Source organism: Gadus macrocephalus, chromosome 8 (genome assembly GCF_031168955.1).
Source record: "Gadus macrocephalus chromosome 8, ASM3116895v1".
Lineage (NCBI taxonomy): Eukaryota > Metazoa > Chordata > Actinopteri > Gadiformes > Gadidae > Gadus > Gadus macrocephalus.
The window spans coordinates 9,892,262-9,909,360 of NC_082389.1; the positions used below are offsets into that span (position 1 = coordinate 9,892,262).

At 45.7% G+C, this 17,099-nt stretch overlaps 1 long non-coding RNA gene across 1 annotated transcript; it reads left to right on the plus strand.

The window, feature by feature from the left end:
* The first annotated feature begins 15 nt into the window (after positions 1 to 15).
* Positions 16 to 3,192, plus strand: LOC132462930 (uncharacterized). Its single transcript, XR_009526932.1, has 2 exons — positions 16 to 1,959; positions 2,001 to 3,192. It is a non-coding gene; the product is annotated as an uncharacterized LOC132462930 (long non-coding RNA).
* Positions 3,193 to 17,099: the final 13,907 nt, after the last annotated feature.

Genomic DNA, 17,099 nt, shown 5'->3' on the forward strand with positions numbered 1-17,099 from the left:
ACATTCAGGGGGGAGGGGGGGATGGGCTGGACGGAGGGGGAGTCTGGACATTCAGGGGGGAGGGGGGGGGGGGGGTGTTCCATTGTCTGATGATGAGTGAATGCGAGCTAAAACGTTTTGTTTTGGTGTTTGGTGGCGTGGTGTGAGTCTGGACTGTGGAGGGCCGGGGGGGGCGGGGGCAGGGGAGAGAGGGGCGCCCCCTGCCTGCCCGGCGGTGGGACCGCAGCCCCCCGTGTCACCACGGGGGCTGGGTCTGTTTTAGTGCAGCTATTAAATGTGCAATGTAATAACGTAGCCTGTTTCAAAAAAGTACACGCTTTGAAAAGCTCCTTCTATCGTCTGTCGTGTGGCTCTGTCTCCGGGGAGGTAAAGAAGAGAAAAACTAAAGAAAAATAAAAAACTGTTCACAAACACAAACGGCCTTCCGGTCGGCAAGGGGCGGGACCAAGGTCCGCGGGGGCGGGGCCAGCGGTCGGCACACGGCCCGCCCAGAGCAGCTACTTGTATAACTCGATATCGTATCATAACCTGAGGAGCCTCCATCTGCGGATGGTCTCTGGACCGGGTTTTTCGTTTGGGAAAGCCACTATCGCTATAGCAACTTGTTGTTGTTGTTTATCATTTCTTCATTCTTTTACGACACTCATCTGTTCTCTGTGAACGCACTGTTGACCCAACTGATGCCTTACGTACGTGGCCTTGTCCTGCTACACGCACACACACACACGAGCACACACACACACGCATGCACACACACGCGCGCGCACACACACATGAACACTTACATGCACACACACGCAAAGATGCACACATACGCACATGCACACTTGCATGCACACAAAACACACACTATCACACGCATGCACACACACATACGCGCACACATGCACTTGCCCACACACATTCACACGTACACTTGCGCACACACATGTGCACATGCGCAAACATGCAAACAGACATGACCACGCACGTTTGCGCGCACACACATGCTCACACGCACACACACGCACACAAACACACACTTGTAGACGCACACACACAGGTGGGGGGCTGTATTGAATAGCTTTATTCAGGTTCAACGCTGCACCTCTGACCTGACGTCTAGGAGCAGTCTCTAGGATCAGTAGTACCAATAATAACCATAGAACCATTATTAAACACCCCAATAAATCAATGTATATCAGCTTCACCATGACTGCCATTCTTAAATTCTCCTGCATAGTTTGTCAGCGTTATCTCATAACATAAATGACATCAGTCAAATCGAATCCAATCGAAATGCTCCTTAAAAATTAAATAAAAAAACACCACGATCTGATGAGACCGAATCCCAGAGCGCTCGGAACACGAGCTGAACTTAAGTCGCGGCGTCGGACTGCCACGTAGCGGCCGCGGTATGACGACTTCCTGTGAAGAGGTACGACGGTGAGGAGAACGTTCTCATGACGCGCAGTACGGCTACTGCTAGAGTTCCGGGTTGTTAGCTGAACTGTACTTCCTGTTTGGAGATTGGGGGGGGGGGGGGGGGGGGGGGGATCTCAGAACCCAGGGCGCAGGGGGGGTCGGACCCATGGAGGAGGGTGCTGGTTTGAATCCCAGGGCAGAGCAGAGAGGGCGGCGTGTTGGAACAGCGGAGAACCGGAGGAACCGGCTCCTGCAAAGACATCGCCTTGGGAACCAGTTTGGTTACTGCACCCGTTGGGGGACCAGGTGGGACTAGACCAGGTGGGGTCTATACCACCTGGGTCTAGACCAGGTGGGGTCTCACCAGGTGGGGTCTGACCAGGTGGTCTAGACCAGGCGGTCCGGGAGGCTCTAGGTTCCTGGCTCTGGGTTCCTGGCTCTGGGTTCCTGGCTCTAGGTTCCTGGCTCTAGGTTCCTGGCTCTAGGTTCCTGGCTCTGGGTTCCTGGCTCTGGGTTCCTGGCTCTAGGTTCCTGGCTCTGGGTTCCTGGCTCTAGGTTCCTTGCTCTAGGTTCCTGGATCTAGGTTCCTGCTCTAGGTTCCTGGCTCTGGGTTCCTGGCTCTGGGTTCCTGGCTCTGGGTTCCTGGCTCTGGGTGGTTGTGTGTACACTGAGCACAAGGGGAAAGGTGGAACCACACACACTCTTCAGTCTGTCAGTGTGTGTGTGAGGACGCGTGACACCTGTCTGTGTGTACTGCGTGTAGTACTATGTGTGTGGTACTTTATGTAGAACTTCATGTAGTACTGAGTACATAACTGCATGGAATACTACATGTAGTATTACACTTTGTATTACATGTAGTATTACATGTAGTACTGTGTATATATTAATGCGTGTAGTAATACATGTTGCATTGTGAATATATTACTGCATGTAGTACCACATCTCGTTTTGTGTATATTACTGCATGGAGTACTAAATGTAGTACTCCATGTAGTACTAGTATTACATGTAGTACTGTGTACATAACTGCGTGTGGTACTACATGTACTACTCAGAGTACTACATGTGTTAGTGTGTATTTTACAACGTAGTCCACCTGAGCTGTGTTCTGAGCAACACTGCTCCTTGGTGAGATAGAGGACCTCAGAAGCTTGTTTCCCCTTCTACACTGAGAGGTTTTCACAAGGCAGAGACGTGTACATTGTAAACTAAGAGAATTTTGTACAGGAAGATTCTATTTTAAAGGGGTTTGGGACCAAAAAATGAAAAAACAAATAAAAAAGAAAGTGGTGTGTTTTTCTAAAGAGGGGGATGGCGGGAGTTTAGTGAAATGTAAATTAGATGCACTCCATTCTCATCTTCATCTGTTTTTGGAATAACTTGGGATTTGTTGTTTTAGTCAGATGACAAAATGGTGGACAGAGCTCAAACAAAAATAATCCAAGAGAGTGGCCCATAAAGAACTGCAAGATAAAACCGATTTAAGAACCACAGCCACCACTCTGAAACTTGAATCAGACGTTTATGGTGGTATCGTATCTTGGTGGCCAAAATGTTTTCAGTTGAATTATTCACCATAAAACAACTTTCTTTGTACTCCAAGGCAACATCTTTGGCTACAAAAACTTTCTTCGATATGAACATGAAATGATAAATATGAGGTTATATTTTTATTTGTTTTATGGCTTAACAAAAGTTTTTCATTTGAAATTGTTTTGTAAAATAGTTTCTGTATGAATGTATTTTTTATTGGAAAATAGATTAAAAAAAGAACTTATTGGAAAAGATTGTGTATTGAGTGATTTACTTTCTATATTTCTGTCTTTTTATTTGAGGAGTCTTTTTAGGCCATTTGTTCTCCCGTAGAAGTCAAAAAATCTATATACATACTCATCTTTACAATGAGAATATAGGAGTCGAGTAAGGAGTTTAGTGTAAAAATATCATGATTTGGGTTCATAAAATAAAGGTTTTATCAACATGTTATCAATAAAAGCAAAGATGATCTAAACAAACCCAACACACGAGAGAAGATCATTTAAAAGTTTCAACGTATTTTCTCGGTTGATTTGAAATAGCGATTAGTTTAGAGAATGTGGCCCACTTTGGTTGACCTCTGACCCCCAAAAGAACATTTGTCTAACGTTGGAGCTCCCCGAGCGAGAGCAAGGACGTCGTCTGTTCGCTGTGATCTGAACTAGCTCTGCGCTAGCTCGCTGCCAAACCAGGACCGACACAGCCTTCTGTCAGCCCTGTTTCCATGGCGATGCTCAGAACACAGCCTTCCTCTTTTATCCAGACATCCTCGATCGAAAAGTAAGGACACAACTTTGCTCTGTGCTTAAGGTACTTGTTACTGGTTTATAATACTAGTACACGGGACTAATAAACAGTAGGGGTGTAACGGCACACTGAAGTCACGGTTCGGTTGATACCTCGGTTCAGACATCATGGTTCGGTACGAGTTCGGTACAATGAGGGGAAAAGAAAAAACAAAAATGCAGAAGGCAATTCATTTTTATTGTGCATGTCTCAGGTTGTACCACCTAGTGTCATACAGTCTCTCCCCTGACCTATCTGCAACAGCCTGAACTGTGTAATCTAAGATGTAAACAGTAAACAATAAGTACCCCACATCACCTCCAGACTCCATCCGTAACTTGTGAACAAAATAAGACAATCAGTTATAAAACTGAAAATTCAGCATGTCTTATTTATGAAAGTGTGCAGAATTGGCGCATTTCCACCGGAGGGTGCGGGTCGGTTCGGTGCGGATTGGTGGAGTAGTGAAGGTGCGGTTCGGCACAGCTCAGTTATGGCTCGCGTTTCCACTGCCGACAGTACCCTTATGGTATGAGGGGGGTAAATTGGATGGCGATAGCCGCGGCAGCTACATTAGCACTGTGACCTCATAGCAGCCCTAAACAGTTTAGCATGCTAATAAATCCAAGGGGGAAAAAAAAGAACACGTGCAATGAACAAAGATCAACGATGTACGACGTTCAAGAAGGACGGCGAGGACGTCGTTCACTTTTGCCCGACATTTTCTTCAATAAACGAAGCTTTCGCCGTTGTCCTGAAATACCTCGCAGATAATGTGTTTGTTTGTTATTATCCCCCTGCCTGAAGTGGGATTCTGTCGACCAGTCAACAGACGGCGTGTGTAGCTCGAACTTGTTGGCACCCTTTCAGGCGTCTCAGTACCCCAATAGAGGAGTACAGCGAGACGAGTACGGCTCAATACGGCTAAGTCCGGGTCTCGCCCACTTTTGGCGGTGGAAACGAGATCCGTGCCGCACCTTATGCCGTGTTTCCACTGCAGGGTGCGGTTCGGTTCGGTTCACCTCAGTCCGGGAGGGAGGGGGCGGTATAGCCCAGCTCAGTTCCGAGGTCGCGTTTCCACCGTCGACAGTACCCTTTATGGTAGGCCGGATGTCGATCGCCGCGGCAGCTACGTAAACATCGTAACCAACGTCCTCCTCCCCAAGAATGCAGAGGAACGTCTCCACCTCCTTGTTCGCCAAAGCAAGCGTTTTACGCGACATGTTCATTGTAAAGATAATACCTCGAGGCTACTGTTTGTTTGTTTGTATCCCCACGTCGCCCGGAAGTGACGGTTCTGTCGACCAATCAACGGAGGGGGTGTGTAGCTCGAATTTTCCGGTACCCTTTCAGGCGTCTCGTCTCGTTTTCAGTACCCCAACGGAGGAGTACTGAAAACGAGGGCAAAACGAGTACGGCTCAGTCCGGGTCACGCCCACTTTTGGCGGTGGAAACGCAACCCGTACCGCACCTTTGCGAACCGAACCGTACCGCACCCTGCAGTGGAAACGCGGCATTAGCGAACTGAACCGACCCGCACCCTCCGGTGGAAATGCGCCAGTTGTCCCTGAAGAACATGCGTAACTAATATTAGTTCGGCATTACATTAATTAATTCGCACACCAGTTTTATTTAATTTTATACCCTGTATTCTCCGTGTAAATCCAGGCAACGAACCTTGACATCCGTACCAATTCGGTTCAATACGAATACATCTATTGTTATTTACACCCCTAGTACACAGCACTACTTCACCTCCTAGTCCAAAACGTATTGATCTGCAACGATCAACATCAATAACATCTGAGGAGGAACTATCGGTCCAGCGACGTGATTGGCCCGATTTAGAGAACTGAGAACCTGAACCAAACTAATATTAGACATTGTGGGTAAAGATTCAGATCAGAAGATCTTAATATTTACCGTAACATCCAGACCACGTGTGAGCAGGTTGGTCAGCCAGAACAGTCCTGAAGCCTCTACATTATGAGCTCTGTTCAAACGATATGTTGTCATGTGCTGCAATGAGATGATAATAGAATAGTTATATATTATAGAGAAGATAATATATTATACATTATTCATACTAGTATGTTATAGATTATTATACACCACTATACATTATTAATTAATTAGTATAGATTAGATTATGAAGAAAGATAATATATTATTAGTTCTTAGTACACTCTACGTTATTCAAAAAAGCATAGTTATAGATTATTATATGCCACAATACGTTATTTATTAGTATAGATTATAAAGAAAGATAATATATTATTAGTTCTTTGTCCACTATACGTTATTCGTAATAGTATAGTTATAGATTATTATACGCCACAATACGTTATTATTAGTCAAGTCAAGTTTATTTATATAGCACATTTGAAAACAACAATAGTTGACCAAAGTGTTGTAGAAAAATACAAAGAAAAACAACAAATAGCCCAAGATACACAACAACAGCAAAAACAACAACAAAGCAAAACAAAAACAGCTTAATTTGTGTTAAAGGCCAATGCAAAAAAGTGAGTCTTTAGTAGCGTTTTAAACTGGTCAATAGACTGGGCAGCTCTCAGACTCAGGGGAAGACTGTTCCAGATATTGGGAGCAGCCACCGCAAAGGCTCCGTCACCTTTTGTCTTTAGTCTGCACCTAGGTACATCCAGCTGCACCAGCCGAGCTGACCGTAATCCTCTAACTGGAGCATGAATGCAGGGCAACTCTGACATATATTGAGGTGCCAGCCCATGTAAAGATTTAAAAGCAAACAACAGAATTTTGAACTTGATTCTAAAAACCACAGGAAGCCAGTGAAGAGAGGCCGGTAATGTGGTCATATCGCCTTTTCCCAGTAAGGAGACGTGCAGCTGCATTTTGTACCAGCTGCAGGCGACTGAGCAGACATTGGTCCACACCAAAATAGAGAGAATTGCAGTAATCTAAATGGGACATAATAAACAAGTGAATGACTCTCTCAAAGTCCTTTGGAGGGAGATAAGGCTTGCCTTGACAACTGAGCTTATTTGCTTGGCAAATTTAAAATAATTTTTAAAAATAACTCAGAGGTTTCTAACAAAAGGGCGGCTGTACTATACTGTTGATTATAGATTATAAAGAAAGATTATATATTATTAGTTCTTAGTCCACTATACGTTATTCAAAATAGTATAGTTAGATTATTATACGACACAATACGATATTAATTAGTATAGATTATAAAGAAAGATAACATATTATTAGTTCTTAGTCCACTATACGTTATTCATAATAGTATAGTTATAGATTATTATATGCCACAATACGTTATTTATTAGTATAGATTATAAAGAAAGAAAACATATTTGGGAACATGCAGGTTTACTCTGACACTCCGCTCTGGTTTTATCAGCAGAGCAGAGGGCGGAGAATATTGTAGTGGTGAGTCAAAAGGTTCTGGGTTCGATCCCCAGCGTCTTTGGTTTACCTGCAGGTCATCTAGAGTGAGATGACCTCTGACCCCTACCTGCTCCTGAATGCTTCAACAACAACGGAAGAAGTCTTCTCAAAAGTAACAGAAATATATGAGATATTCGGTCGTTCACGTTCATGTAGTCATTACTAAACTCCTTATTAAATATAATAAAATGAAATCCAGTGCGAGGCTGAGGGTGATAAGACTCTAAGCCTAGAGGGGGAACACACTGATCAGCATGAGGAACCTCAGGAATCTGATCATCTATATTTAGGCCCAATCCCATTTCTACCCCTTCCTCCTTCCCCTTACCCCTCCCCCTTGTTTTGAAGGGGTAAGGGGTTGAAATGGGATTGGGTTTTAGGCCCAATCCCATTCCTACCCCTTACGCCTTCCCCTTCCCCCTTACCCTTACCCCTTCAAAACAAGGGGGAGGGGTAGGGGTAAGGGGTATGAATGGGATTGGGCCGTAACCTAATTCATACCTCTCCTCTCTGTCTGAAACATGACTAATTAGCATTGTATGATCGTTATAGTACAGAATTCTACTGGCTGCTTTGATGCTGTTGAAGAGGATGTCAGGGCATGATATGATGTTTATGAAATATTAATACCAATATAAATCAGTGGATCTGTATACCTGACGCATTTGTTTGAAGTGAAAGGAATGGGTTTAGAGGTAAATAAACAGAATATATTTCATTTATTCGAGTGGCAAAGGTTTATACTGATAGTTAGATAATCATCTCTATAGTTCCTAAATTAGAATATGGTTTTACATTAATAATCTCATAGTTCCTACATTAGAGTATGGATTGTAGGTTAAAATCTCCACAGTTCCAACATTAGAGCATTGCATGTGGGTTAATAATCGATAGTTCCTTCATTAGAGTATGGTTTATAGATTAATAATCTCCATGCATAAGAGTATGGTTTATAGGTTGATCATCTATAGTTCCTACATTAGAGTTTGGTTTATAGATTAATAATCCCCATACATTAGAGTATGGTTTGTAGGGTTATAATCTCCACAGTTCCAACATGAGAGTATTGTTTGTAGGCAGTGGCGGACTCAGGGGGGGGGCAGGGGGGGCAACCGCCCCCCCTCGTGGCTCAATGGTTGAAAAAGCGCGCTAAAGTGCCCTTCAAGAGTGTCGAAAACTAGAGGAAATGCCTTATTGGCTGCCCTTTTCACGTGCAAAATATGATTAGGTGCCGTCTAGGGAGCTCCTTCATACAATAAATGATGATGATGTGCCCTCTAGAACAAGAACATTCAATGACGTGCCTTAATGAGTGCCCTTATAGTCCCCTTCTGCCCGTCTGGAGCCCTTCTAGTGCCCTGATAGTCCCCTTCTGCCCGTCTGGTCCTTCTAGTGCCCTTCTGCCCGTCTGGTCCTTCTAGTGCCCTGATAGTGCCCTTCTGCCCGTCTGGTCCTTCTAGTGCCCTGATAGTCCCCTTCTGCCCGTCTGGTCCTTCAAGTGCCCTTCTGCCCATATGGTGCCCTTCTAGTACCCTGATAGTGCCCTTCTGCCCGTCTGGTCCTTCTAGTGCCCTTCTAGTACCCTGATAGTGCCCTTCTGCCCGTCTGGTCCTTCTAGTGCCCTTCCAGTGCCCTTCCAGTGCCCTTCTAGTGCCCTTCCAGTGCCCTTCTAGTGCCCTGATAGTGCCCTTCTGCTCGTCTGGTCCTTATAGTGCCCTTCTAGTGCTCTTCTGCCCATCTGGTTCCCTTCTGCCCGTCTGGTGCCCCCATGATTGAAAAAGTGTGCTAAAGTGCCCTCTATGGTGGTGAAAATGAGAGAAAGTGCCTTATTGGCTGCCCTTTACACGTGAACAAAAATTAATGAGTGCCCTAGGTTGCCCCTGATGATGATGATGTGCCCTCTGGAGCAAGAATATGGCAAACCGAAAAAAACATGTTGTGGTTAGCTATTGAGGTGCAGACGTTCCTCTCTTTGGTAGCTGACGAACGGGGAATGCGAGGCGTTGCTTTCATGTGGCGTCGCCATGACAAACAGGTACATCGAGTGGTACTTAAATCTCCACTGGATAACGAAGCAAAAAGCGGATTAAGAGTGTCAGAACCCATAGTGGAAAAACGCAATTAGATGCCAAGTTAGAAAAACTTAATATTTTCAGTTTGCATAATCCGTTTAAAATGTATATACATTTTTTGAGCGTTCAAGATCATTCAAGTGTAGGTCATTTCATGCAAGAGAGACGATAATGGTCAGCTATCACCTCAACATGAAGGAAAACTTCCTTAAATGTTTCCGTAGCTGGCTGTCAGCGGTCAAAGGCTGTATGGTAGCGGCACATTGAATTTTCTCCAGTCTAATTTTTACTTAAATGTTAGTAAAGATGAAAGCAGTAAGGCATCCTCCTTTCTTTGGCTAAAATGTGAAAGTGCACAATGATGTGAACAACTCATTTTGGTATTTATAAAGTCGCTAGAATAAGGGGAAACAGTGTCTTTGAAGCAATTTTTTTTCTGGGGGAGGACCCCCAGACCCCCCGTTTAAATTATGAGCCCAACTACTCTTTTAAGTGCTACATGGAGATGTAACAAGTGCCTCGAATGGGACCTTCAAGGCAGCGCTTGCTAAGGTTAGGGGATAGGACCTTCCAGGCAGCGCTGCCTTTAAGGCTCCGTTGGGGGAACAAAACACCATAGAAAAGAAAAGCCACTGTGTCCGCTGGTGGGGCCCCATGTTGTCCAGAATGTGCCCTTTTTATTTTTTCGCCCCTGCCCTTCAAACAGTCTGAGTCCGCCACTGTTTGTAGGTGAATAATCTATAGTTCCTACCATAGAGTATGGTTTGGACATTAATAATCTCCACACATTACAGTAGGGAGGTGAATCCCCTCCCACTACACCACAGTACGGTGTGTGTTGCCTCTTCCTAGAGCAGAGAGGGTCGGTGCGTCGAGCAGAAGACGGGATGGCTCAGCCAGACAGTGATGAAGAGGTGGTCTGGGGGTCTGGTGAGGGGAGGCGTAGCGGCAGACAGCGGCTGGAATTGGAGTCTGATAGATGGGCATTCCTCGGTGCTCCCCCCGGGTCCTCCAGCCCACTCCTCCTGTCCGTGATGAACAAGCTCATTACTAACACTGGCTGATAAAATGGAGGCCATTATCTCTCTGTTGCACTCTGAACTCTGTGGGAAGAGACTCTCTCTCTCCCTCTCTCTCTATCATTCCTCTCCTGCACTCACTCCCTCTGCTTACTCCCCCCCCTGCTCTCTCTCTCTTTATCCCTTTGTCTCTCTCTTTCCCTCCCCCTGTCACTCTCTCTCCCTCCGCCCTTTCTCTCTCTCCCCCTCATCCCTCTGTCTCTCTCTCTTTCCCCCCATCGCTCTCTCTCCCTACGTCTAGACACTGACTTGAAGAAGGTCTTCAGACCTCAGTCTTCTAGAAACAGTTTTAAAGAGCCCAGCTCATATATTAGACGACTACAGCTAAACACTGAATGACTATAAAAAACGTTTAAAACATCTTGGGACGCCATCGCTGACATTCTGTCTCACGTTTGAATCTCTGAGACGGACGCTGGGGTTCAGTCTTTGGGATGAGGTCTTCAGCCGATCAGAACATCAGACTCATCGTCATCACAGGACAAATGAGTCAATGACGTGTCTAGTGTCGTCCAAACAAATCGGAACATTTCTATTCAGAGAAACCAAAGAAGGGAATATTCCATAAGACAGACATCAGACAGCTGTTTGACAGATGTTCACCGAAACATTCAGACACTTTCCTCCTCAAAACAAAAGTATTTGAGTACAGCATCTATCTTCTCATCTCGTTTTAGTCGTTCTTGTTTTTTTTAAACTGAGCTGCGCCACCGACGGCGTGTCTGAGCGTCTGGTTTTATATTCATAATACCGGCTGCGGAATATGACCTCAAATATGATCTATCTGAAGGAGAGTCTTCAGGTTCCAGCGTCGCCCAGTCAGACCGGATTATAAATAATGTTTCAATGAGCGGAGAACCACACAGTCATCTCTGAGAGCATAGAGGAACCGTTCCTCTGCTCTGACTGAATCTTAATGCTCCTGTGTTCCGTCTTAGATCTCGCGTTGAGAGTTTATAATAAATATGTATTTCGTTTGACACCTGGATTCATACTTTTTAAACAAAGAACCGTCTGGAGAGAAGGAGCTGGACACAAACACAGAGAAAAGATCGCTTATGTTTACACATAAACACACTCTCACACACACACACACAATCACACACACCACACACAAAGACACACAAACCCTGAGAAACACACATACCTCCACACACACAGACACACTCCCACACACCTCTTCCCTCAAGGCTGTTTGTGAATGCACCTGTCGCCATGACAACAAGACTCTCTCTGGTTCCTCCTGGTCTGGACGCACACACAAACACACACAAAGACGCCACACACACACAGACATACACACATAGACATACACGCTCGCACACACAGACACACACAGACACACACACACAGATGCACACGCACGCGGACACACACAGATGCACACGCACACACTCACACACACACAGGCACACACGCACACACAGATGCACAGGCACACACACAGACACACACACACACACAGATGCACACGCATACACACAATAAACCTCCTGGCCCAAACACAAATATAAAAAACAAAGACACAGAGGAACACACACGGACTCAGATATAAACAAAAACATGATCACAAAAACACTGCAGTACATTCATTATACTCACTATTCATTATATCACATACTACCACAGTACATTATACTATATCACAGTACATTATACTATATCACAGTACATTATACTATATCACATACTACCAAAGTACTTTATACTATATCACAGTACTTTATACTATACCACATACTACCACAGTACATTATACTATATCACAGTACTTTATACTATACCACATACTACCACAGTACATTATACTATATCACGTTCTACCACAGTACTTTATACTATACCACATACTACCACAGTACTTTATACTATATCACATACTACCACAGTACTTTATACTATATCACGTTCTACCACAGTACTTTATACTATACCACATACTACCACAGTCTTTAGCCCAAGTGAAGGAGTTCAAGTACCTCGGGGTCTGTTTCGCGAGTGAGGGTACTATGGAACGTGAGATTGGCCGGAGAATCGGAGCAGCGGGGGCGGTATTGCGTTCGCTTTACCGCACCGTTGTAACGAAAAGAGAGCTGAGCCGCAAGGCAAAGCTCTCGATCTACCGGTCGATCTTCGTTCCTATCCTCACCTATGGTCATGAGGGCTGGGTGATGACCGAAAGGACGAGATCGCGGGTACAAGCGGCCGAGATGAGTTTTCTCAGAAGGGTGGTTGGCGTCTCCCTTAGGGATAGGGTGAGAAGCTCAGCCATCCGTGAGGAACTCGGATTAGAGCCGCTGCTCCTTTACTTAGAAAGGAGTCAGCTGAGGTGGTTCGGGCATCTGGTAAGGATGCCCACTGGGCGCCTTCCTTGGGAGGTGTTTCAGGCACGTCCAGTGGGGAGGAGACCTCGGGGAAGACCCAGGACTAGGTGGAGAGATTATATCTCAACACTGGCCTGGGAACGCCTCGGGATCCCCCCATCAGATTTGGTCAATGTGGCCCGGGAAAGGGAAGTCTGGGGCCCCCTGCTTGAGCTGCTCCCCCCGCGACCGACCCCGGATAAGCGGAAGAAAATGAGATGAGAGATGAGATACTACCACTACTTTATACTATATCACATACTACCACAGTACATTATACTATATCAAATACTACCACAGTACATTATACTATAGCACATTATACTACAGTACATTCTACTATAGCACATTATACCACAGTACAGTACATTATACTATTGTATGTTACACATTAGTGTGTGTGGGAGAGCGGGAGAGGAAAATAGATGTTGGAAAAAGAAAAGAGAGAGAGAGCAAGAGAGCGACAAAGAGAGATTGCGAGCGAGAGAGAGAGAGAGAGAGAGAGAGAGAGAGAGAGAGAGAGAGAGAGAGAGCGAGCAAGCGACAGAGACACTGCCATCGATCAAAGCCACACTCCAACACACACATGCTACCTACATAGTATACATACATTTCCTCACATACGAGAGCTGTCCCCTCAAGGCAAACCCATCACACTGGGGCCCTGTCCCCCAGCGAGGGGGACGGGGCCCCAGTGTGATGGAGGGCGGGCCCCTCCGCCCTGGGGGACACCCCCCCCCCCCCCCCCCCCCCTGCGGTGGTGATGCCCCAACTGCTCTTTAATTACTCTGCAGAAGAACAGGTCCTGGTCCCTTACGAGCAAGGCACTCACACAGCTGGGGTTAGAGGTTATATTCCCTGTCATTATGAGCAAGGCACTCACACACCACCCTGTCTGTCTGCTTGTCTGTCTGCGTGTCTGTCAGCTCAGTGTGATGACTCAGTGTTGGTTAAAGGTCCCATGACATGAAAATCTCACTTTATGAGGTTTTCTAACATAAATATGAGTTCCCCTAGCCTGCCTATGGTCCCCCAATGGCTAAAACTTGCGTTTGGTGTAAAACGAGCACGAGCTGTTCTGCTCGCCTTTGAAAAAACGGAGGCTCAAGTGCGCTGATTTGGAATGTCTGTATTCATGACGTCATCAGGAATCTCAGCTCCTCCCCTTACTCTGCCTGGCCCGCCCAGAGACGTTGGCCCGCCAATGAGACTCGACCGCGCCACGTGTGTGTGTGTGTGTGTGTGTGTGTGTGTGTGTGTGTGTGTGTGTGTGTGTGTGTGTGTGTGTGTGTGTGTGTGTGTGTGTGTGTGTGTGTGTGTGTGAATACACCCACTGTAACGCAAGTGTTTCTTGTCGGTTCTTTGACGTGTCTTGTATTTCCACAACGAGACTGTTTTGGGGGTTATCTGAGCCATGGTTGAGAAGGAATTGGGGGAAAGGAACATTGGCTTTGACTGGCTGAAGTACATGAACTGCGACATGCCGCCGGTTGCCGCGAGGCAGCGGGCAGCCGGCAGCAGGCAGCGCCCGGTTCAGTCGACTTCAGGTTGATGTGAAAGTGGAAGAACCAGAGACGTCGCAGAACCCGACAAAGTCGTTTGTGATTCATAATATCGTCTGGAGGCGCACACAGCTTTTGGCCGTGATAATATGTATTAAATGATATAGATTTCTATGTATTATATGATATTATTTAGATATAGAGCTCCAGGACTGTAACGCAAGTGTTGTACACTTCCTTGTTATTTGGATAACCGTTCTGTCGGACTCTCGTCTCTGGTATTTCTACAACGAGACTCGTATTGGGGGTTATCTCAGCCAAGGTTGAGAATGAATTGGGGGGAAGGAACTTTGGCTTTGACTCCCTCAAGAACATGAACCACGACATGGAGGAGAAAGGGATTGTTGGCGGCGAATGTCTCCAGCTTGAGACCCGCTGAGGGACCACCGCCGGAGGCGGAGGTGCCTAAGCGCTGCCCGGCAACGATCCCTTTCTCCTCCTTGTCGCGGTTCAGTCTACTTCACATTGATGAGGACGTTGAAGAACCAGGAACGTCGGAGAACCCAACGCGGTCGTTTGAGATTCATAATATCGGCTCACACAGCTTTTGGCCGTTATAATATATATTATATGATATAGATATCTATGTAGGCTATATGATAATATTTAGATATAGAGCTCCAGGACTCCCGTGTGTTCTAGAATATTTACAGAACACGGCTAAAGGCTGTGTGCGCCTCGCCATTGCGATACATCCACTGTAAACAGAGCGCATGGTACCGTGGCTGCAAGCTGCTCAGGGCCACACCCCCACCCTCCTCCTTGACCCGCCTCGCTCCTCCTCATTTGCATTATAGCTACAGACACCAAAACAGCGCATTTGGGGGAAGCTCAATGTGCGACTGGCTCGGAGTGGCTGTAACTCTGCACCACGGCTGAATTTCGGGAATGTCTATGAATACTGTGTTAGTTGCCCACTAATACCTATATTAAAGAATACATAAAATAGCATGTCATGGGACCTTTAACTTCAACCTCGTCAGTAAGAGGAGGAACCGGAGCGCTGACTCCACCGGACCGGGTTCTGCTTTTCTGTTCTGCTTCTGCAGCAGCCGGAGGAAGTGATGAGGCGGCAGCCTTGAGCCTGGAGCCTGCAGCCTGGAGACTGTAGCCTGTCCGCCTGCCTGTCTGTCTGTCTCTCTGCAGAGCCCTGGGACCCTGGGCCCACCGCCTCCAACATGGCCGCCGGGTCCGCGTTGTTCTTCTCATCTTCAGCTTCGAGAGAAACCTCAGGAGAGGAGTGTGTGTGTGTGTGTGTGTGTGTGTGTGTGTGTGTGTGTGTGTGTGTGTGTGTGTGTGTGTGTGTGTGTGTGTGTGTGTGTGAGTCTGTGTGTCATCCATTGTATGAGTGTTTGTATGTTGATTCCCTGCCTCACAGATAAGCTCTCTCTCTCTCTCTCTCTCTCTCTCTCTCTCTCTCTCTCTCTCTCTCTCTCTCTCTCTCAGTTTTGGGGGAGTTGAGGGGGTTTGAAACGGAATCACAAAACAACTGTCGGCTAATTGGCAAGAAGAGTGAACCGGGGTGAGGAAGCGAGGGGGGGAGAGAGAAATCTACAGTGACTCCACAAGGGAATGTAGAAAGTGGTGCGAACGCTCTCTCTCTCTCTCTCTCTCTCTCTCTCTCTCTCTCTCTCTCTCTCTCTCTCTCTCTCTCTCTCTCTCTCTCTCTCTCTCTCTCTCTCTCTCTCTCTCTCTCTCTCTCTCTCTCTCTCTCTCTCTCTCTCTCTCTCTCTCTCTCTCTCTCTCTCTCTCTCTCTCTCTCTCTCTCTCACACACACACACACACACACCCACCCACCCACCCACCCACCCACACACACACAGCGGAAGGCTTCAAGCTACTCTCAACCTTTAGCAGAACCATCCAAATAAATCCAAACTGCTTTCCAGCCTCCATTGTTCCATTTTATTTTTCATTGTTTTGGTGGAAACACAAACTTTTCCTGTTTTTAAAAAGTCTAAAGTCAACGTCAATCCACAACCCACATGACAAATCACACGTATACAAACATACACACACGTATACACATACAAAAGTATACACACATACACACGTATACACACTCATCCACACAAATACACATGCACACATATACCCTTATACACACATGTACACACTCATCCACACATTTACACTTGTACAAACATATACACACTCATCCACACGTATACACACACATACACATTTACACATACCAACATACACATACACACGCATCCACACATATACTAACTCATTCACACCTATACACACATTTACACACATAAACATATATACACATATCTATCTTTGGAATTACATTTTACTAAGAACTCTTTATTTGATCGGAAATTTACTTTTCCATATGAACATATCTTACTCATTTATTTATTTTAATATTTGTATTCATATATCATTCATTTCCTGGAATCTTTCATTTCCTGGAATATCCTGGAGGTGAATTGTGAATCAACAAGAGCTGGTTAATTATCTGAGAGCCCTCGGATGAAACTGTGAGGAACATCATGCACGTGTTTCACTTTCAGAAAGGTCCTTTCTTTAGCTCACAGTTGAGGGACAGTTAAAAGTTAACACTGATTACCAGCTGAACTGCCTAAGTTAACAGACAGCATTTAATTTGCATCTATTTTAAGCTATATTATAATAGGTTCTGAGAATAAAGTGTCTGTGGTTTATGTATTTATTTGTATATTATCTTCGTCATTTCAATTGCGACTACTTATAGGGTGTTGAGGTGTTGCTGGCTGCGTTGTCTAGACAGAGACAACACAGCGATATCAACATGAGTAGTTCTAGCTTGAGATGGGCATGTGTTCATTCTATTGAAGTCTATGCAATACTATTGTAGAGCATACTAT